The sequence below is a fragment of the Erithacus rubecula genome (assembly GCF_903797595.1).
Source record: "Erithacus rubecula genome assembly, chromosome: 2".
NCBI lineage: Eukaryota > Metazoa > Chordata > Aves > Passeriformes > Muscicapidae > Erithacus > Erithacus rubecula.
In genome coordinates, this window is record NC_136685.1 from 10,759,318 (window position 1) to 10,783,166 (window position 23,849).

General features: G+C 40.7%; 1 protein-coding gene across 1 annotated transcript in view; it reads right to left on the bottom strand.

The window, feature by feature from the left end:
- Positions 1–23,402, bottom strand: part of VSNL1 (visinin like 1) — an 84,587-nt gene extending 61,185 nt beyond the window's left edge. The window contains exon 1 of the mRNA XM_079298122.1: positions 23,247–23,402. The gene's annotated coding sequence lies outside the window, so the exon portion shown is untranslated. The remainder of the gene's footprint in view (positions 1–23,246) is intronic.
- Positions 23,403–23,849: the final 447 nt, after the last annotated feature.

Consider the following 23,849-nt stretch of genomic DNA (forward strand, 5'->3'; position numbering starts at 1 on the left):
ATTTACAGTGGAATTTAAATCAGCTTGCTTTAATGTTCTCAAACTTTGGTGTCTGTACTAAGCTAGTAATTTAGCCAATAGAGGCACAGTCATCTCCAGGTAGAGTCAGCAAAGTTGATCTAAGATACCTCCTAGGATGGGATGAGTCATACTTTGGAGGTGATGTCCTCTCTCCATTGATTCTCCAGACTATCATGTCTAATAATCACTGATTAAATTAGCTTTCCTGAATTTGTCTGATCCCTTTTTGGCCACATTTATATCTTGGTCTCTACAACATCCTGTGGAAATCAGTTTCGTAATTTAATTAAACGTTATACAATAATTTCATTGGTGACCCTCTTTCTGGCTATGAGAAAGAGTGACTCTTTCTTATTCACCTGCTTCTCATCAGACATGAAATACCAGACTCAGCCCAGCCTATGTGTCACATTTCTAAACAACTTCACTCCTTTTCCTACGCTTTTTCAAAAATTTACTAATTCTTTATCATACAAGTGACTATAATTACATGCTCCACATGGAATGTTCCACATGCTTATAAAATAGAATACATTTCTACTGTCATACTAGTTCCTAGATATTTTAGCTGCTATTTGATATGAATTGGTAATTTCAGAGATCTGTCCTCATTGATTTCCATTTCCTCTCCTAATTTCTACTTGTTATAGTCATCAATGTATTCTGTCCCACAGGCATTGCCCACCTCTCACTATCAATAAATCAGCCTGACATTTTATATTCCCAATATTCAGTATTTTATTATCATGCTGCAGCAATTTATAGTCAGATTTAAATACAATTGTTATGAGTAATCTCAAATCATACACAAACCTTCTCACTTCACCAGTCAATTTCACAAGTCATTTATGATTATTTTTCATTTTTTCTCCCATTCCTCATAAATTGCAAACATGTTATGTGATAACTGTTTTTTATGTCTACTACTTTTTACCATATTATGGGTATATAAATACTACAAATAACTTGGAAAATTTAAAACTAGACAAAAATGTCTTAAACATGTTGTTATCATTAAAGGCTAAAAACTTGATAAAATATTTCATAGAGTCCTGTATTTTAACAACCTAGGAAGAAAGGTTGTGATCTTTTAGGGGAGAAAAAATATGATTTCACACCCAAATTCCTGGTACAACTCCAGTATTTGTCATTGAACAAGAATACAGTTTTAGGATTTCATAGGCCAATCAAACTTTGATTCAAAGTTTGAAAGAACAGATAATGTACCAAGTCTGCAGCTGGAACAGGCCCTGCTTATGTTAAATGCTGTGCTGTTAATTCTCTCTCGTGTGACAATGAAGAAGAAAAGTGAAAATAAACTAAGGCTGTAGTTTAGGAATAAGATAAACAGTGAAATAAACTATAATAATAATAAAAAAATTAAAAATTCCAAAATCCCCAGAATCTAGCATCACAAAACAGAGTAATGTTAACAATAATTGTGGCACTTTCCAGGAGTTTGGAACACCTACTAAATCTAATCAGAGGACATAATATAAGAAAACTTCCCTGCTAGAATGCAGAACTGTTTGAGCTGGTTATACTTGTAGGTTGGGGGGTGGGGAGGGGGGGGGGGTTGTTGTTGTTGTTTGGTTATTTTGTGTTGTTTAGTTTTGTTTTCCTTTTTTTTTTTTTTTTTTTTTTTCCCTGCACTACTCCCGAAAGATTCAGTATAAAAAGAACCTGTTATAGAATGGCCTCTGGAAAGTGAACAAGGCTCCAAATGATGGGCTTCTAGTAGGGATATTTTTTGATCTCCAAAACAAAAGAGAGTACAGAACAAATAGTATTCAGGAAACCTGCTTTTACATGGTGAAAAGCAATCCCTTTATCTTTCCTGATCAGAGTAGCCTTGTTACTATGGCCAAGCAAGAAAGGAGGGGAGAGAGTGGTGTCAAGAAATAGATTGAAGAAAAGGGACTGAAAAATCTCTTTTCTTGCTTATAAAAATCTGCATTGTTTTTTTGTGGGAAATGTGCATATTTTGGAAAGGAAAAATGTAGACTTCAAGGCAAGTGATATAAGGCCAGCCTTACAAAAACATGTAAGTGCTGCTGTGGTCTGGACTACTGGCTAATGTAGTTATTGTTGCCTAATTGCATTGGTTCATTTCTATTCAAGTAAATCAAGGTGATGTTCAGTACAAATGTATCAAGCATCCCTCTGGCAGCTTGAGTGCTCTTCAGAAATCTCACCAGGTACTTAAATAGCTATGCAAATCTCTTATCAAGTATTTAGTTGCTGCATTCCCTGCTCAAAAGGCAACTTAAACTCTGTCACCTTTACTTTCTAAGAATACAACACCAGCATACAAAGCAGCCAAGCACTGAATTTCATAAGGCTGTGAATCCATGCCTTGTCTGATGTGGTACCACCTCTTAGCATTCTGAAGGTCACAGTTTCTCACACACTGCCACTGTGAACCTGTAAAAATTCAGGTTAGCATTTGATTCTTCATGAAAATAGCCAGGCCTGTGAAAAATCCTGTATTATGACAGTGTTAGTCCTGGGTAACTGTGAGTGCTGAGCTGTGAGTGCACATTAACAGAGTGTGGTACAGCACGTGCCTGAGCAGCCTGGTGAAAGGACAGGCTATAAGTGTTGCTGAGAAACAGCACCACATATAGAGATGTACACACACAATAAATATAGGCTAAGCTGGTTTTATTATGCAGACCTGCTTAGCATTAAGAATGCCTGCACAGCATTACCATGGCTCTGCTGTGAGACAGACACTTAGGAACAGCAAATTGATTGTAAATCTCAGGCCCATGTTGTCTCTATTCTTCTTCCTTGTCTAATCTTTACCCTTTAGTTTTGGCTCCCCAGTTTGCCAAGCCAGTCCCACTAAATCTGTACCAGCTCATCCTGACTCTTTCTCCCACTTTCCTTCCTATCTGGTTCTTACTCCCCACCCAATGCCAATTCTTATCACCCCTGGTGTTTTATCTGCTTTGTCTTTTCCTTCTCTGACTTTTCATCAGCAAAAGCAGTGAGAGCAGTGATGTTCATAGCATGCAAGATGGATGCACAAGGGCAAAAAAACAGGTATGCTTGTTTAAGCTGCAGTGGAATTCATCTGGGCAGCATCTTGTTGATTGACATTTGTGCCAGTCTTGGCACAAAGATGACACAACCACTCCCAAAGAGCAGGGAGGGATGCATGCCAGGCTGCCAGCAGAGCTGACAGCATCATTCAGAGAGGCAGAGGCTGACAAGGAGGCATGGCAGCAGGATGCAGCATGTTTAAATGATGCTGAAAACTCTTAAATATTGGAGAGTACTTCATGTTAAAAATAGATTGTAAAGCTAAGTGATTTATGTTGTGTAAAGCCCAAGAAACCCAAGACAGCCATGACAGAAACACCATGGTTTACAGGTGGGGAGGATGCATCAGGGAGGACAAGTCTGACACAAGAGTTTCCCTCACCTGGGCAAACAATCTCTAACTACCCTAAAGCATCACAGACTGGCCAGAGGAGAAAACACTGAAGAAGACAGCTGAGGTTTCCCAGTAAGACTTAAACTGGTTTTGTTTGTTTTTCCTAGAACAAATGCAGAAATGAACCTGACTGTTGCTGATGCCAGTCTGCCTTGAACAAAGGATATAATGAAAATGGAAAAGGCCAGAGATCTTATGTCACTAGCATTTGTACTCTGTTTCAAAAACTAACTCCACTTCTCAAAAAAAAAAAAAAAAAAAAAAAAAACCAAACCAAAAAACAAACAAACAAGAAAACCAAAACAAGCTTTTTAGAACATTTAAGAAAAACCTTTTTTAGGGTTAAGAGGAATATTCGATTTAATTCTGTGCTCTGCCTGCCATATAGGTCTGTTTCAAAAAAAATTTTAAAAAAAGGAAAAAAATCTTAGATCTGACATGCATGGGAAAGCCTTGAGGAGCTACAATCTCCAGAATATCCAAATAATTACCATATTGAACTTTCCCTCAAATTAGTGCCTGTGTCCAAATAAAGCCATTTGACAGTTGGCTTATTCTTCATTAATGTCATGCTCACACCCTATTTCACTATCTGTGCTTCAAACTTTTTTTTTTGCTTAGAAGCAATTTTTCTTTGACTTGAAAAGTGAGACATTGATTTATAACTCCATGAAGCTGCCCAGAACCTAGAAAATCATCCAACAGCCAACTTTTAAGTTAATCTGTTCCATCATGAAAATGAATTAGTGTTGTTTTAAATATTAATTACAGTCAATAGCAAAAATGCCACCATTTTTAAAACTTTCATATGACCAGGAAGAACAGAAAACTGAGCAACTGTACTATTAGTGACAAACCATCTGAAATTACTGCAAAGAAAAACAAGAGAAGACTCTTCTCCTCTAACAGAGCATCCATAAATCATACAGAATAAAAACAGAGAAGTAATTATGGTCAGTAGCAAGGAACTCGATTAATCTGGGTTATTTCTACCTGGGTGGTAGCCATTAGAAGTTGGATATCTAATCTAAACTAGTCATCAAGGCTCCAATGTGCAATGGAGAGAAACAGGCACCATTTCAGCAAGAAGCAATTCATTCCATGCTACACAAAAGGTTACTGGGATTAATTGCTCTCTGGAAATGCTTACTCTTGTTTGACTAACAAAAAAGGTCTACACAATTAGTTTAGACTAAACATTTAACTTCTAGACAAGCTAGAAAGGCATGAAAAAATATTCTACCCCCAGAGCTCAGACTGAGATGGTTTTCCCAGTTTGGGGACAACTGCAGAGCCTTCAGCCAAACTGTGACCCAAACCTTGGCAGTGCCTGGTTGGTAAAGCCAGTGAAGACAGTGGACCTCTGCTGAACTTGTGGGACAAAATACCAGCTCAACATTACAGCAGCCCCTGCACAGACTCTTGCCAGGAAACTCCTTCTGCCAATACCAACCTGCTTCCAACAGCAGATTCACTAAAAAACACACAGATTCACGTTCTCTGATTTCTCCAAACCATGTCATATATTCATTTGACGAAAAATGAGGAAGGCAACTTAATGATTTTTAAAGGTGTTTTTGACAGGTTAATACCATTGCTGGCACTTCCATGGGAAATTACTTAGTATCAACTGGTTCCAGCCCTTGGTAATTAATCCACAGGAAAGAATACAACCATTTCTACAATATTATGTTTCTATAATTCTAAAAAATATATTTTTTACTAATGCCTCAGTAAAAGTAAACCTTAGAAAACAGCTTCTATCTGGTGTTGCATAAAGAATTAGTTGTGACATTTTCACTGCATCTACAATGCTTAGTTTGGAGCATCAAGAGATAGGTAAGTATCCTGAAAGTCCTACTTCTCCAAACAGCACAGGTCATTTTGACATTTTTAAAGAGACTAACTTACTAGGCATCTGAGTGTAAATTAACTAAATGTTGAAGCACATCCAGTCACATCCAAGGGTCTCAGTTCAGACACCATGGAACTCTACTTCCAAGTCTTGCAACATGTTTCTCAAGATTCTTGTTTTTCTTAAAGAATTGTCCTCTGAACATAGAGCTGGCATGGAACCATCGCTAACTTAAGCCTTACTTAAGCTTCTTTGATTTGCTTTCAGCCATGACAAATACTCATTTTGTCCTTGCTTTTGTTCTCTAAAGCAGTTTATAATGAAAAAAAAAAGAGTGCTTTGTATCATATGGAAAATAACTGTGCTGTAAGGAACAATACCAAGGCTGAAAAGCCTAAAATTAGACCTGTAAGCTTTGCTTTCATTGGCAACGATGTGTCAACATTCATATTGTCCCAATCCCACATTCTACCTCTTTACTTGCTAAACACACCACTTTCTGAAAAACACTGAAGTTTAAAATTAGCAAACCTGTTTGATTCAAGGGTATACTGACCTTGGTGATGGGCTATTTTGATCACCTTTAGGGTTTAATAGTGAACTAAAAGATCAGCTATTTTTCAAAAGAAGCAAAGAGAAAGCATTTGCAGAACAAAAAGCTGAACATCTGAAATGGTGCCTGGAATAATACTGCAATTTCTAGTTTACTTTTTCTTTTTTTTCCCCTCCTAAGAAAACCGAAAAGCAAATCTAATAGCTGTATTTTTGCTGAAAGCAAGCTAGTGAGGAGATGTGCACTGTATAAAGTTCCTGGTGCTGGGCAACATGGGACTAACAGGGATAATTTAGTCATAACAGCCTAGCATCTATGATATACCCATTCCCTTCTCAGCTATGCTCATTCAGTTCCTACTGCAGTCAACAGGGGAGATAAATAAGACCAAAATGTATTCAAAAGGTCAAACTTCATGGATTTTCAAGAAAGCCACGGAGAGGCTAAAGTGAAACCAATGCTTGCTACTGCCTTAAGTATAATTCAAGCAGTTGCTAGTGTAGTGTTTATTTTGAGTGTCTCCTTGTGGAATTTCAGGATAAAATATGAGATTGGCAGTGAGCCTGAAGGGGGTATAGTCAACAGTCCAATTTCAACAGACTATCAAGATGAACTGTGGGGAGTTATTTTATAGGTTTATGACCATAGCTCACTCTAAAGCACAGTGTTATTAATATTTGTAGAGCACTATGACATAAATAGCAACACTACATCCACCACCTAGATACATGTGGTATGCTCTGACAGAGCACTTTTTAGATAACCAAATACCATTAAATGTGCCCCAAATGCTATACTTGAGATATTAGATAGAGATGTAATGCAACAGTTATTTTTGATCAAAAATGCTGATGTGGACCTCCAATGCAGCACTAAGCAGCCTTAGGTACTTGCTCCAGGGTGATTTTCTGTCAGAAACCAGAATTAATTCTAACACTGTTACAGCACAAGAAACCAAATAGTTTCTTGGAGTTAGGACCAATGGAAGCCTGGATAAAGCTGATCCTGAACTGTATTCAGTGTTTCCCATTGGTAAATCTGTGGCCATAAAAAGTAATGTTTTCAAAGTAAGACGAAGAGCAGCTGGAGAATACTATTTATTTCATCATACTGATCTTGTCAGTATTTCCTAATGTTTCCTACACCCTGGAAACAGCCTAAGCTGTCCATCAAGCTTTGCTTCCCAGCAGCCAGCTCCATGGGTCACACGGTGGCATTTCAGACAAAGCTGAGCTTCTGGAAAAAGAACAGAGGCTGACTGTGCCACTGATAAAAATGGAGATGTTAACCACCAATTAACCACCAATTTACCATCAATTGCCTCAGCAAAACAAGGAAACCCTGAGAAAGGGAAATACACCTTTCTCAGGATCAGAGAGTTTTGTCCTAGTTCCAACCTCAGGATGAGGTAATTTCTCCCTGGAACAGCCCTTCTTTTGTGCCTAATAAAGCCAGGTAATTGCATCCTGCATTTTGTGGGTAGGAACATGATGTGCAGCAAGACCATTTATGGAGCTGTGGCTTCAGTCTCAGGTTTAGCTTTCTATTCTTACATATAGAGAACTAATTTTACTGCCTTGGTAACTGGCATTTTTCAAGTTTCTGCAACTTCTTCAAACACTTCTAATGATTTCATCATTATGAACATGCCTGTACTTGAATAATAATTCAAACTAAAATCAGTAGTGGATATGAACTACACAAGGCATTCATGAGAAATTCAACATGAAATTCCCTGGACTAAGAGTTCTTACACATGGAATTATTCTGGAATAGCATTTCCCAAAGAATATCTAGAACAGGAGAACTTCTCTTTGCTATTCACTGTACTATAAAAATGTGGGCTCACATTTTTCATAGAATCATGTAATTTGGCTTGGAAGGGACCTTAAAGATGATCCAGCTCCAACACCCCTGCAACAGCCAGGGACACCCTTCACTAGGTCAGGTTGCTCAAAGCCCCATCCAGACTGGCCTTGAACATTTCCTGGGGTGTGGCACCTACAGTTTCTCTGGGCAAAAATTACATTGTTTCACCAAGCTCATAGTGAAAAATTTCTTGCAAAAATCTAATCTAAGCCTGCCCTCTTTCAGTTTAAGGCCATTACACCGTGTCTTATCACCTCATATCCTTGTAAAAACTCCTTCTGCAGCTTTACCCCTTTTGGTACTGGAAGGCTGCTATAAGGCTTCCCTTATAGAAGGTATAGGATGCATGGACCTAGATTCTAACAGTAATAAGTTTCATATGATTTATTAATTCTTAGAATGGATTATCAGTAGTAGGATTCTTTACTGTGAGCACTGAACCAGGTTGCTCAGAGAAGCTGTGCATGTTGAAGACCAGGCTGCATGGGGCTTTGAGCAACCTGGTCTAGTGGAAAGGTCTGCTCCACTCCAAACCATTCCACATTGGAAAGAGAATTACCACATAAAAATAATCAAAAGACTTAAAGATTCTGCAGTGAGATATAGAATCCTTTTTTTAAAAATATTTAAATTAAATTAAATCTACTTTTAAAAAAATCCCCACAGATCCCTAAATCCCCACACAAGCTATGCACATTGGTGCTGAATACTTTATAAATTTATGTACTCCATACCATATGGAAGTTCTGCACAAATGTCAGAGGTAGATGTGCAAATTCCTTCATGAATAGTGTAGGTAAATGTAATTTAGACTATCTCAGTGCCAACTTACAGAGCAGAGATAATGGCACAATATCCTAAGTCTGTGTGTGACCCAGGCAAGCATGAAATGTTTTCACCAAGGTTCACACAGACCTGAGGAAAATGCAAGGTTAAACTTGTGACCTGGGCATAACTGATGCGGGATGTTTGTACCTTAGGGGAAAATGTACCATCATTCAAGCTGCCAGTGCAGTCTTCAGGTTTGCATTCTTTTGGAGGATCTCCATGGCAGGTGCCAGTTGTCACTAAATGGTGGGTGCTCAGGGGGGTTGCACTGGATTTCAGATCTGCCCCAGCTCCAGGGTTGTCCCCAGGACAGCTCTCCCCAGCCTGCCCAAGGCAGACACCTGATGCTGCCAGCTCTGCCCACACCAGGTGCAGAAACAGGAGCTCAGCAGCATCACCTGTGCTTCACTCCACACCTCCTGCTTCCCAGCCAAGAAAATATGTATTCCAGTCAAAAGCAGTCTAGACATAAGGTAATATATGCAATACAGATGCACAGGAGATTACACCTGACAAAAAACCCGAAATCATCTGATAAACTTAGGAGAAAAAAATTGAGACAGGTTGAGTAAGTTAGTGACTATATTCCATCATAATCTTTTTGAAAAGCTACTTCATCTTCTCACCATAGGAAGGGCTGCTTGCCACTTCTCACCAGCCATATTCTGCTTTTCCATTACTTGCAGCTTGTTTTGATTTTGGCTGAGTGGAAGATAGATATGGAACATTCTTGCAGGAATGGCAGAGTGCAGGGAGCAACCTTGCCTACTAATCGATGCAAGCTGCCTGGGAAGAGAGGCAGGATGATCATTTCCTCCCTGTTCATCTACTCCCCTGAGAACAAGTTAGACAGCAGTGACACATTAGGGCATGTGCTGTCAAAGTGCTTCTGGCAGAAAAAATAAGAGAAGTATCAAGTGACCAAGCCCTTTCAGCTAGCCATGGGATGCAGGGCTGTTCCAGCCAAAGCAAAGTCCCACTACAGTTGAAGCATACATTTAAATTTTTCATTTACAGTGATAAAAAGTCCCATTGAAAAGTCTGCTACAGGAGCAGAGTAAAGCTGGCAAGTTTGTTTGCTAAAAAACAACCAGATTTTGCAGTTCTACTTTTAGAATACACACCTAAGATGGAAAGTTTTGCTGTATGAGCTCAAGTCTTGATATGCTAAAAAAAATTGTATAACCAATTCTTACACATGGCAAATTTTCTTCTTTTGTCTTCCATAATGTGGACTTGGACAGCACTTAATAACAACTTGATGGAGCCTGATGGAGTTGAATTGGCTTACATCCAGCATGACTGGTGCTCAAATGACTCCAATTTTAATATATTTTGCTATAATAATAAATGAGAAGAAATGATCACCCATAGCTAGCCAAAGAAGTAAGGGATCTTTCAAATTAAAAACAGGAAGCATGTAACTTATGGACCATTCCACATAAAATACATACCTTTCATTTTCCTCTGCTCTAGTACTTTAAAAAACACATTTTTTACCAGGTCTTGGTCTTTACATTGTCACACCCATGCCTCTCTGAAACAAGCAAGAGCAGATAATAACCATGCCTGCCAAGGTTTACTGCAGTGCCAAATCTCAGGCACAATTTGTGGATTAGCAGAATGCAACTGGTTCTGCCTGTTCTCTGCACTGTACTGAGAAATCATCACATTTCTGTTCATGCACAGTCAAACTGAGTTCCAGGTATTGCTAATGTCCAAGGGGAAAAGCTACAATGCCTGTCTAAAATGGAATTTGTCTCTACATTATAGGAGAGCTTTTCCACTTAGCTATATGGTACAAGCACAGGGGTCAGTCTCATGCTTCTTTTGAAAGAATAACTTCAAGTGCAAATGAGAAACTGGCCTCACCTTATTTCTTCATAATATTTTGACAACATTGCACGCATGTGCAATGAGCATGTTGACACCTGTATTTTTTTAATGCAAAAGCCTAAAAAGAAAAAAAATGTCAAGGACTATGGCTGAACTAATAATTAAAACTGATATAAGAATTGTTTGTAAATGCAATATAATGATGTAATTAATTCAATGTAATTAAAACTCAGAGATAACAGAGAGGTGCACCTCCTCCCTATCTGTTTAAAGAGCCCAGTCCATGCTCTGCAGTTCACTCCTCATCAGATTTAGTCAAAGTGGATCATCATTATCACAGCAACATCCAACACACATCACCAGCAAAAGCACAGGAAACTGGGAGACATGTAAACACCTGCTTATTTCCACTTCATTAACATTCCAAAATTAGACTGCTGCTGATGCTAATGATTTAAATGTAAGGTTTACAATACAATATTTATTATTTTTATTACTTGGTACTTACTATTATTATTTTAAAAATTTGTTAATTTTTTAGTTCACCAACTACAAACAAGCACTTGCTCCTGTAACAATTTATAAGGTTTGCCAATATTACTTAACTGCAATGTTTAGCTTCCTCCCAAATACTTCAAAGAGCCAAGAGGAAAGACAAGCCTCAGGAATGATCACAGCTCTCTATTGCTCCCATCATGGGATGATTACATACTGATTTCAATCTCAATGCAGTTCTGCTGCCAAAAAGGGTTATACTCTCCAAAGAACCATATTCACTTTTGGAAAGAACTCCTTGCTAATGTCTTGGGTGTATCCCAGGATTTGTGTGGCCGTGTCCAAAGTAGATAAGAAAAAACTGGTTATGCCTCTTAACCCAGAAAAGGAAAAAATGGGTCATTTGGGTGAGGTAAACCACCAAAAAAAAAAAAAAAAAAAAAAAAGAACTAGGAAAGTGAGGCAACAGGGAAAAGTTCCCTTTGTAGCAGATGTGACCATGGAGCCCTGCCAGGAAAGGCTGGGTTGGGCAGGAGGGAGAGCTCAGCTCAAGCTGGTACCATGCTCCCCTCCTGCTCCCAGGAGCAGAGATTACCTGTGTTGGGGCAATCAGACATTGCCCAGCCAGACTGGGCAATGTCTGATTGCCCCACACCAGTCTCACATTAGAAGTCCAATGGGACACTGCTTTCATCCAAAAGTCTAACCCAGCACTTCACTCTTAAAACTCCAGATGTGGTCACCCCTCCAGCAAATCTTGTACTACTTGTCTCTGACAGAAAACAACCATCAATATGGGAATGGCATCAGAACTGTGTGAACAATTCTTCTGAGGCCTTTACTGATGCATGGCACTGAAATACTTAGAGGTGAAAAATTTACATAAGTTGCCAAATGTTTTTCCACCTTGACTTGTAACAACTAGAAAATGTCTGAGGTTTTTGTAGAGTCTCTTTAAATGTATCAGTGCTAACTGAGCTCCCATGACAGGAACTTCATGTTCTGTCATGAAGCACATGCATAAAATAATGTCTACATTCTCTGAGAATATGGGCTTGGCATTCCATCCTCTGCTTTGCCATCAATTCTGTAAAAGCTCTTGGACAAGGTGTATTCTCTCTTCTGCATCATCACCACGCAACACTAAGTGAATGAAATCATGTTAGATTCCATAAATTTGCCAAAATTTCAGTTGCCATATCCCATTCAAAACTGACATCAGCAGTGAAAAATTACACGGTACATAAATAAAAATGCAAAACAATGAGCAACTTGGCACATAAATTCTACAAAATCAGCTCTCCAAACAGGTTTTTACTTCAGAAAAGCAGAATTTTTAAGAGCAGCTGTTCAGTCATAAGATCAATGAATCATATGATAAGAGAACATATAAAGTCTTATGCAAATACTTCACATTTTATTTTTCAATCCTTCTCCCCACTTAGTTTCACGTCCCAAATGCCTTTGGATGAGCAAATTCTCCAGCACCCACACAGAGCTCACTGCCAAAGAGAGCCTGCACTGGGGGTGTTTCTGTGGTCATTTTTAGGACTTGTATGTGACTTAAAATCATCTCAACTCTCTTTCCTTTCCTCCAATAGCTACATCTACCACCCATCTGACACACAGTATAAGAAAAGTTATCACAGCTCAGGTAGTCATAGGCAGTTCAGTAGGGTCTTCCTCTGATCACTTAACTCAGGTGCTTCTGCCCTAGTACAGATCTGATACAGCTGGTCTGTCATTACATCAGAAGAAGCAGTTCAGATAAAAGTGGCAGGAGTCAGATGGATTAATCATTAAATTCAGTGTTTCCTGCAAATTCAAATTTTGCCTGGGACGTTTTCTCACAACACCTACAAAATAAGTCACAAAAGGTGGTGCATGTTAGTACTTTTCATACTAATCACCCTTTTTGTGAGAGACTCCACTCCCCAGTGTTTCCTAGATGTTGACACCTTTGCCTTCTGCTATCTTCAAATGTTTTCCTACTCCTTTTCCTTGCTCCCCATGTCCTTTTAGATTCATTTATAATGAATCTCCCTACACAGAAATCCTCACAGATCTGATCCTGCCTACATTTCTGACATGATTCATGGTCACACCTTCTCCTTTTCCTCAGTCTCATCTTCTTTCGGCTCAGAGCTTGCTGAACACTTACACCTACATTTCTAGTCAACTCTGAGTGTTCAAAGCAACAGATTTCCCCATGTATTGAAATGTACTCACTCACAGACATGTTTTGGTGGTTCAGCATGTACTCTGCACTATTCAAATCCACTCCTGGATCCAATTTTTTCCAGTAGGGATCAGAAAGATCAGCTCAGAGAAAGAGTTCTTATATTTGTATGGCCTTGGACTTTGGGCCAGTTATTTCAGGAAGGGATTAATCCAGAAATCTCTGTTTCATATTTAACTGTACGGTAATTTTTAATAATGACCATCAAGCCATCTTTCCATGTGTTCCTAAAGATTTCCTGATGTCAGTATTTGTCAATAGTGTTGCTAATGCCACTGCCCACTGATGGCACACATTTCTTTTCACTGTACAACCACTATAAAAGTGAGCCTAAATCACTTTTACTGCAATTTAAATTTTTGAAGCATGGCAAAGAAGCATAGTACAGTTGTCACATGTTGACTTTGCTGTTGTAACTTGCATGAATTTGCTACATTTTTAGTTTGTTTCTTTCTTTCTCTCAGACTCAATGTTTATGCAACAATACTTCATTAGTCAAGTGCCCAGAGTGATACAGTAACTTTGTTCATTCAGAAGAAACTAAAAATGCTTATTTCTACAAACTTCTTGAAGGTGTTTTCAAAGGAAAACAGAAGACTGAAATGGCTGCAAGCTTCTATGTTGATCTTTGTAGAATTGAGAATCTTGTAAGTTAGAGTGACAAAATGCAGAGTTGGAAAAATAAGGGAATGTGTTAGCTGCCTCACACAGCTACAGATATTGAAGACCTTCTGAATATATCAATAGCATCAACAGTAAATGGATGGGTTTACTGGGCAATACAAGAATTACAGTTCCCAGCTATCTCTGTTACATATAACACCAGAACAACCTTGAACATTTCATGAACTCTTTCTTTTATCTGGAGATGAGCTGACATTGATATATTGTTATTGGTCTTCACTAATACACTCCTGTTGGCAACAGGGGGATGCTAGCAGCTGAAATGAGTCACATACTGCAAGACCTTGCAATTTATATGGAAAGAAAGTGCAATTTAAAAAATATCTCTGTCTCCTCCTCAGCCGATTGTGCAATGAAAGACACCCACTAAAACTCAAGTCATAGTCAGACAGTTATTCTTCATATATTTGAAGTGCTTGAAGTTGAAGTATTATTTTTTTATTTTAAATTTACTAGCTTTAATTCACCAACATTAAAACAGTAATACCAAGTAATGATAGGAGCATTTGATGCTGAAATAAAAATTACTCTTGTATTTTATATATACCATGGATTTCTCACACAACAATTCAGAGCCTTGTTAGACCATTTTCATTTATTTATAGTTGCACGTTATGAAAAAATCCACAGTTGGTCATAAATATTTGAAGGTAATCTAAAATAATATGTCTTACAAACAATAGAAGTAACTAGCCAACAGTTCTCTAGCTCATTCTCATCTTAAGAAAGCAAACTGCTTTGTATCTGAAGGACTTGCACTGATAGCTTTTGTTAAGCAATTTGAAAACACAGACATTATGGCATTAGATGATAGGTACATAAAATAAAACTATTTATAGCACTATGCAGGAATAAAAACCACAGAAAATGCAATGCTAAATTATTGTAACATTTTCAATCTCCTATATTGAATCTTCCTACTCCAAAACTTCACATGCATGGGAAAAAAAAAAAAAGAAAAGAAAAAGAAATACATAGGCTGTGTTTCTACTCTGCAGATTTACAAGAACATTTTGGGTCTTGCATTATGATACAGAGTTAAGGCACTGAAGAGAGCAATTCAACAGAAAGAGCAGACAGACACACAGAAAGGACACAGCTGTACTCAACTTCTGTTTACATTGTACTGTGACTTCTTACAGACTGCTCTTTGAAAAAACAGATACCTTGGACATATCTAGAGATATCTAGATACAAACCCAGCTGTTTCAAACATATTCTAGGGTGTACTTACACTACAGCCCAAGAGCTGGAGAACAGTGGGTGCCTCAGCCAGCTTTCCACTCTGGCTTTGCCACTGTGAACAGCCCCATAAGAAGCAGAACGTGTATGAATGTACCCTAATTACCTCTGCAGGAGCCAAACCCAGGCACTGCCTCCAGGCTTGGATTGGCTCCAAGTCACTCCATTAAATCCCTGCACATGCACCCTATCTCTCTGCACAGGTTGTAGGTACAGTATATATCTTGTATGTTAGAATTTTAATAAAAGTATTTACCCATACAGCACTGTACATACAGCTGCACATTCTTGAACATATGCAAACGCCAGATCCTTGCTTTATAAAGCTGACAGTTTTAAAAACAAACACAAAACCACAGCTAAAATGCAAGATGAAGGAGGCATCCACCATGGTTAAACATGCACAGCCAGTATCATCAGGGAGAGGGAGGCTCTCAGGCAACAGACCCTTGGAGCAAAATCAAAGACAGGAAGCAGAGCCAGAGAGGGAGGAAAAAAGGGATCAGTAAAAGCTAAGGATGAGATAAGACATGAGGCAGTTAGTATCTGTTGACACTTCAGGATTACATTCTCATATAACAGAGTGGGAAGCCTGATTGATGTTCACCTCTTAAACCATGCAGAAACAAGTGTTACTTACTGATCTGTGTTCCAGTAGCACCTCTTTGTGGCAGACACTTGAGAAAAATGTAAAAACATCACAACCCCTTCCAACCTTCTATTTTCCCAAACAGGAATGAAAATGAATGAACAATAGTCATTGAAATAAATAGCTAAGAACTCACCCAGTGTGGGGGACAACTCTTGCAAACAAAACTTATTTATGAAGAATGATCAAGGCTACTTTGTGGTCTTCTTACCATGCCTGAGGAGGAAAATGGAGTCTTAGAAGCTACTTCTGTTAAGCACTTTGGCATTTCAATAGTAGTGGTGTATTGTTAGGATTTCACTGACAGAAGGAGGCAAGAATATTTATGCATATGGATTATTTGACTCTCTTTAAGGATGAATGATATAAAGCTTTAACAAGGTTAAACATGTAACATACTGATTTCATACTATTCTTCTAAATTTTCTCATTCCACATGGATGGCAGGAATGAGATTCCAAGTCAAATGGAGCTCTTTGTTGAGCATTGTTCAACCTTATATGTGGTTGATGTGATATATACAAGTCAGATTACAAAAAAAAAAAACCAACAAGACCCCAACAAAACAACAACAAAATCCAACCCCCTCCCCCTCAAAAAAGATGAAACTTTGTTCGAAATTTGAAGATGCAGTCTAATAGTCAGTCTGATTTGCAAAAATCATCAGTACCATCAGATGTTCCATGCATCAAACTAAAACCACTTTTCAGGCTGATCAGTCTTCCAAACTGAAACTTTTTTATGCATTCAAAACACAAATTTCAAGATTATTCACAAATGTTGGTATTCATTTGTATGGTTTTAAAATATATATATTTCAAAGGAAAACTGTCTGCTTTAAAAAGTAGTATATATTTTGGTATAAGGAAAGAACATTGACTGTAATGAAATTGACTTGATATGTGCTGGATGTTAACAATAACTGCACAAATAACTTTTTGCAGCATTGTCCATTATATAAGCTGATTTTATTTTCAGTGCTAAAAACTTTTTTAAATGTTAACTTTCACTAACTTTAGAAAATCTTAACTTTTTTCTCTACATATACCAACTTCTACTAAAAAACAAAAGCATTTTCATTCTAACTACTAACTGGTATCTCAGATTTCATTCTCTGAGAGTCTTCAGTTACTTTGTATTTCTAAATATAGCAGATAAGAGTACAGAGAAATATGCTGTATTGTAAGAGCTTTTATAAACAACAGTTTCTAATTTTAGACTACTCCATTCTGAATAAAGTCTAATTAAACCACATATATTCTCAAATGCATTCCACAAAATGGATAATATTCACGTCTCCTCACTGCCATTTGATTCCATCTTACAGTGAACGACTTAATATATACTCCTGAGTAAAAATGTTTTCTATGAAGTGGAACACTAAACTTTCATTTAAAAAAAAAATCAGTAACATATTACCTTTGTGAAATTATTTTCAGATATTAAAATCAAGTCATAAGCACTCCATACACACCAGGTTCAACAATTGATCTATTTAAGATTTTTTTCCCCAACTACTTTGGGGACTGATTGTTCAAAAACCTGCAATTAAGTCCAGAACCAACACAGGCTAACACGAAGAATAATTAATTACTAAAAAAGCTTAGAGAGAACAGAGATACATTTTCCATTCTTCATGGTCTTTAAATCAAGACTGAGTTTTTTCCCTCCTCCAAATTCGTATGTAAAATGAAAGTAAAGGCATTGCTGAGTCAAATGCCTCTACTAGACATGGTTAAAATGTTCATTAATCTCCCTTGTAGATTAAACATTTATGAACCTCAGAGCTTTCATCTCTAACACACAACTTTCTATTTAGCTAGAAGTTAAAAGCAATAAAAGTAATTTGCGTCAAAAGTTTTAGAGCCTTATATTTACTAGTCCGAAAAATCAGTAAATTACTGTCACAACTTGTTTACTTTTTGAGTATACATTTTGACTCGTACAAAGTTTGCACAATCAAAGTAATCCCAATGGTTGATATTATATTGGTTGATTCAGCTCATTAGGAGTTAAAAAACCTATATTTTTCAATATCACTTTTAAGACTTATCATTATGGATCTCAGTTTTTAGATCTTTTCATAAATGAACTTTGACAAAGTCTAAGTTAATGAACAAGAAATAAGTAAAATTACTTTTTCTGATATTTAATAGTGCTGCATAAAAACAATGATTCTACTCTGAAATCATCAATCATTTAAAATGAAATCTGCTTTAAGCCAAAAGTGATTAAAGATAATTTTAATCAAAAAGCTTAGTATCTCATATTTATATTAGTGTAAAAGCTATAGGAATCACCATTACATCTTTTTTACAACACATCAATTCAATCTTTTTAAATACAGATTGTGTAGACAATCTTCCTCAAGTGGCTTTGTAATGATAAAGTGATTTTAAAATTATCTTTCTATTAATAAATTATATTTTATAATTATCTTAAAAGACCCACTTGGCAATCTCAAATTATCACTTCTCATTACTTCAAAGCTTGTAGGTTGTTGACAAACTCAAGAATGTAGCAAACTCCTGATTTTTCAAAACAGTCAAACTGAGTAACTTATAATACATACCACTAATTTTTTTATAGTCTGGTATTATATATATAACTTCATGGGGTTTATTTAAGGGTGAAAATGTTCAATAATATCTGTAATGTCTATTCCTTTGTCCTTGCTATCATAATTTTAGAACACATCATGCTTAGTTCAAAAAAGGATGCAATTGTCCTTTCACTCCCAAGGAGCACAATTTATTTCAATTAGCTGTGGTTTTACAAGCTATGTTACTGAACATATTCTGTTTCTTACTTTCCTCAGGGGAATAATCACAAAGAAAAACACACTGATATTTTTATAAACAAATCAGTGAATTTGACTATCAAGTGCCTTATCTTCTTCTCCTTCAACATTCTCCTTGAAACTACTTATTTTTTTCAACTTTCATCTATGAGACCATCTCTAATAATCTGCTTTCATTTCCTACAAGTGTATTATTGTCCTTTCAGTCACATTTCAGTCCACATCCAAATGTGGAAAAGCTCTTGAAAGCAGAGACTATGTGGCTAACATCCACATAGTTTAAAAAAAAATATATTCTCAGCACTTTATAACATAAAAAGCAATAAAAAAATTGTAGCACTACTTCGAGATTTTGTAGTCCATGAACAAATATCCTTTTTATCATCTGCTTAATTTTCTGAGAAAAGGTTTATAGCTATTATTCTCAGACAAATAGTATAAAATTCAGAAGGTAAGATTCTCTCTGTGAATAATGACCAGTAGCTGGAGCTGAGGTAAGAAAGCGCCGCCCTGTGATGGGAGCCCATCTGGGTCCTTACATCTTCCAGCACAGCAAATGCTCACAGCCTTCCCTGCTGCTGCTGCACTCCTGTACCACACAGAGCTTTCAGAGCCATGGAGAGAAGTTATGGGGTAAACCATGGTCTTTCCCAAGAAAGCAATAAGCAGAAAAGATAATTGGTAAGGTGGAAAGTGATCCAAAGATGCAATGAATGTGCACAAAAAGAAGGAACAAAATTACACCTGGAAGGAAGAAATAAAAAGCCTGAGGATGTAGAGAAGGGCAAAAGGTGTGTAAATGCAGATAACAGTGACCAAAAAGAAACAGGGAGAGGAAATAGTCTAGGCTCATTACAATGTAATCTGAACCAAATTCAGGCACGACAAATAATGCAGGAAGATCACACAGTGTTTTTCTCTGTTAATCTAAGACAAAATTAAAGAAAGCAAAGAATCCATGGGCAATCAAACCCACCTGGAAACAAGCTTCTTTACAGACCACTCAAATGACAAAGGGCATTTAGCCCCCATGCACACTGCTAAAACAGTAACTATTAAAAACAAAAGGATGAAGACCCGTGCTGACAATGTTTAACATCACAGACGAGGAGCACAGCTGCTCAGGGTAAGTGCTGTGTATTTCAATTCCTAGGACTTTAAAACCAAATCTGTCTACCATACTTTACATTTTCTAACTTTGTCTTCGATTAGTGTACATTGCTGTTTGATTCACAATTAGAGGATGAGCCAGCACTTTTTTGGCCAAGTGACATAAAATTCTGGAAATCTATGGGAATCTGCAAAGGTTCACAGAACTGAATACCTAAAATGGGAGCATAAGACACAGATACAATACAAAAAACCTTAGGAATCCATTGTGCAGACAGACATAACATTGCAATTCCAAAACTGAAAAACAGAACCAGGACAGTTTGAAATGTAAACAATTACAGAATCACTCACAACAAAATTCACCACGTCCATGTGTTTGTTAAGGGAAACTGTATCCTTAGATTTAGTTCCTTCTGAAGTTATACTGAGTGTATAGACAGAAAGAAAGTCAAGAGGCCTGTAGCAGCACAATGGTGCTGCAGGTCTCAAGCAGGATCCTGCTGGAAGGTGTGCTGGGATGCCCCCAGACATGCTGCTGTCAGCAGGATGCCACACCCTGGGACAGTGGCACCTTTTCCAAACAGCACCAAAGCCAGCAGCATTGCACCACTTCCATCCTGCACAGCCAGCCTGATTGCTTCTGCTCTGCCCCATCACATCCTGGTAGACTTGGCCTCACCATCCTGGCCACAGCAGAGTTCTCCTTCTGGCTGGTGCTGTGGGGTGGTACCAGCTCTGACTCTTCTGGTACCATACAGCAGGGGAAGGCTCACAGGGAGCCACACAACAGCGGCGGAGACATCTCCAGAATTTGCTCTGTGTTTGGGTTACATAACGCTGTGATACTCCGGAGTAGATGCTGCCTGATGACACAACTGATCTGCTGGCAATAGCTGGATGCTCCAGAACAAGAAGCATGTCGAAAAATCAGTGATGTGCAGGTATACTTTGGTACAGAGCAACCTGGAAAACTGGTTAAATATTGCAGCCCAATGTCATAAAAGTTTGTGGATAAATAACAAGATTAAGGATTCAGTCCTTAATTAAAAGGCAAGCATAACACATAACCAACATGAAGAACATGTTTTCTTACTTTTCCTTGACAGCAACATTACCCCAGACTACTTCATGCTTTGTTTGAATGGAGAAAAACATAATTAAAGTTTTAATTAGAATTGATCGCAGTCCACAAACCTGAAATGGATTGTGCTGTCCGGATACTGTACTAGAAGATCTTTCAACCAAACCGATGTTCTTAAATGAACTATGTTCTTTAAAAAAGGAAAGGCATTCTGTCAAGTAATAGGGTAGCAGTGAAAACTAATGACTCTGAAAATGTGTCACAGAAAAAACTACTAGGAAGTGCGCTCTCTGAAAGGGACAGTGAATTCGTATTCTACAAAGACTAAGCTTCCACATACACTTATTTTTCTCTGTGATTAATGTGTTGCATATCATATTCTGGTTATAAAATATGTCCATCTTTTTTTCTTCATAAAGAGACAGTGATACCTTTGAGACCTGAGACCTTTCCAATATATGAAGGAAGAGAATGCCTATCCACAAGCACACTAATAACAAACCATTGCTAAAAATATGTTGCCAGAAGAATTGTTGGGAGAAGTACCTGTATCTCTTAAACCATCTGTTACATTAACGTCTTTTGTACAAGAACCCGGAATTTATTCACACCTTTGGCCTTTTGAAATTTGGCTATAGCTTTAATGCCCAAGTAATCACTCTTCAATTTTAATGAAAAGGGCAGGTGTTTTCATCCCTCTGTTATCTGCACATTTGCTTGTCAGCCAAAAAGCCTGGCGGTGCAGGTAAACCCCCTCCCCGCCTTGCTGCACTGCTCCGGGTCGGGCGGGATTCGGGAGCGCGGTACCTGCGCGGCGGCGAGAGCTCCGCCCGCCCCGGCTCCAGCTGCCCTTGGCCCGGGGAAGGCGGAGAGCCCCGTCCCACCCCCGAAAAGACCCGGAACAGGCTCCTCCAGGGCAAGCGGAGAGTCCGCAGATGTGCAAGATCAACCCCCTTCCCCTTTCCCTCCCAATCTCCGACGGTTCCCCCGCACGCCGGGGGCCGGAGCAGCCAGCCCGGGCTGGGGCAAGTCAAGGAGGCGCCGGGGGGAACACCCAGCAGAGGGCTCATAGCACCGGGGACGGGATGCGAAGTTGGGGTGGGGGGAACCTTGCAAGTGGCTTTCATGCAGGGGTTCATGGGCCGGAGGAGGGAGGAGTTCCCTTGTGGGGGCAGTGGGGACAGCGAGGGGCTCCGGGGAGTGTGGACACCCCCGGGCGGGCGGGAAAAGCCTCGCACCGGGACAGCCGGCGGCACGGGCAGCGGGGACCGAGCTGGAACCGCAGCGCCCCGCACAGCGCCGAGCCCCGCGTCCCGGCGCGGCACCCCGGGCGCTGGGGAAGCGTCCCCGCCGCAGCGCTGAGCACCGCGCTGCCCGCACCCCGCGGCCAGGACCGGGCGCTTCCCGGCGAGGCACGGAACAGGCGGGCGAAGAAGCCCTCGGGGTACCGGCAGGCGTTCCTCCCCTCGCCCCACACAAGCAGCACACGTCTCTCCAGGTGCGATTATCTTATTTCCAAGCGATGCTGGCGCGCAAAGTTGCGCCGGTCGGGCAGCCCCCGCCCGCCTCCCTCCCTTCCTCCGCAGCCGCGCACATCCCGGCCCCCGCACTCCGCTCCGCTCGGGCAGCGCGGAAATCGCCTCCCTCGCTTTCCGCCCCGGCTGCTCACGATCTGCCTCAACCTGCTCCACCTTTTGTTTTGATCTTTGGAAATGAAATTCTCTCTCCTGCCGTCTCCTTTCCCTCCTCCTTCTCACGCCTTCGTGTGGGAGATGCCCAGGATCGCACACCAGCTTTTGTTATCTCCTCCCACCTCCATCTTCACTCCGATTGATGCCCTAGTAAATAGCAGGAGCGCGGCACCTCCGCCCCGTACCTACCCTGCTACCACCTGCAAACACCTCGCCTTTCAAATAAATTAAATGATAAAAACATCCCTTGCAGGCAGTATGAAAAGCGATAGAGCGATCGCATGGATCGGGAGCACTTTTGCCTCTCCCGTGGTGTGATGACCTTGCGAGGGCTGCTCTGGCGCTTGGTTTCGCACGGTCTTTTTTCCCTTCTTTTTTTTTTTTTATTTTTTTTTCCTTTCCCTACTGGAAAAAAAAAATCACGCCCTTTTCGCTATCCCTTTTCAAAAGAACACGAACGCCAAAGACTCCCTCTTCCACCAAAGCGTTTCCAAGCGCAAATTGTTACGCGACAGCTCAGCTCTTCCTTTGGATGCTGCGGGTGCTCATATCCGGATCGGTGGGGAATTCGGTCCCATCCCTCAACAGTTAAGGGCAAATCGCCGCGGGTGCGATTCGCTCCACCTCGCCAGAGGAACAACTCCCGCACACGGACCGCGCACACCAACTGTCCCGGTGAGGATGATCTCCGAGCGAGGAGCAGCGCCGAGGCCGCGCAGCCCCCGCCTCAGCCCCGCCGCGCCTCCATCCCGCCGCCTTCCCGGGAGGGAAAGCCCCGCGCGGGGCAGCCCGGCACCTGGCGGGCGCGGATCCCCCCCCGTCCCCCCGCGGTCGCTCCCCGCACTTACAGCGGGCGCGGGGTCTGTCCGCGGTGCGGAGGAGGGCGCAGGGCCCGGGGTCCCGCGCGGTGCTGGGGCCGGAGGGACACGCGGCGCCGCCTCGGTGCGCGCCCGCCGCCGCTCGCGCCGCAGCTCGTGTGCGCGCCCCCGCTCCGCCCCGCGCGCCGCCCGCCGCCGCCCCGCACTGCAGGACCGCCGCCCCGCGCGCCGCCCCGCGCTCCGAGCATGCGCGCGAGCCCGGGCGGCGCGGGCGGGAGCGGGGGAAGCCCCGGGGCGGGCGGGGCTGAGGGGCAGAGCCCGAGGGGCGCGGGCTGAGGGGCAGAGCCCGGCGGGTCGCGCTGGCACCGGCCGCCTGTGCCCGGCCTCGTCCGTGCCTTGCCCGGCACGGGCTGCGCTTCGCTCGGCGGCTGCTTCGCTCCACGCGAGGAGCCGTGCTGCGCTCTGCGTGCGGGGACAGCGCCGGCAGCGCGGGGTGATGATCACAGAATCACAGAATCAACTAGGTTGGAAAAGACCTGTGGGATCATCGAGTCCAATCTGTGACCAAACATCACCTTCTCAACCAGACCATGGCGCCGGGTGGCACGTCCAGTCTTTTAACACCTCCAGAGA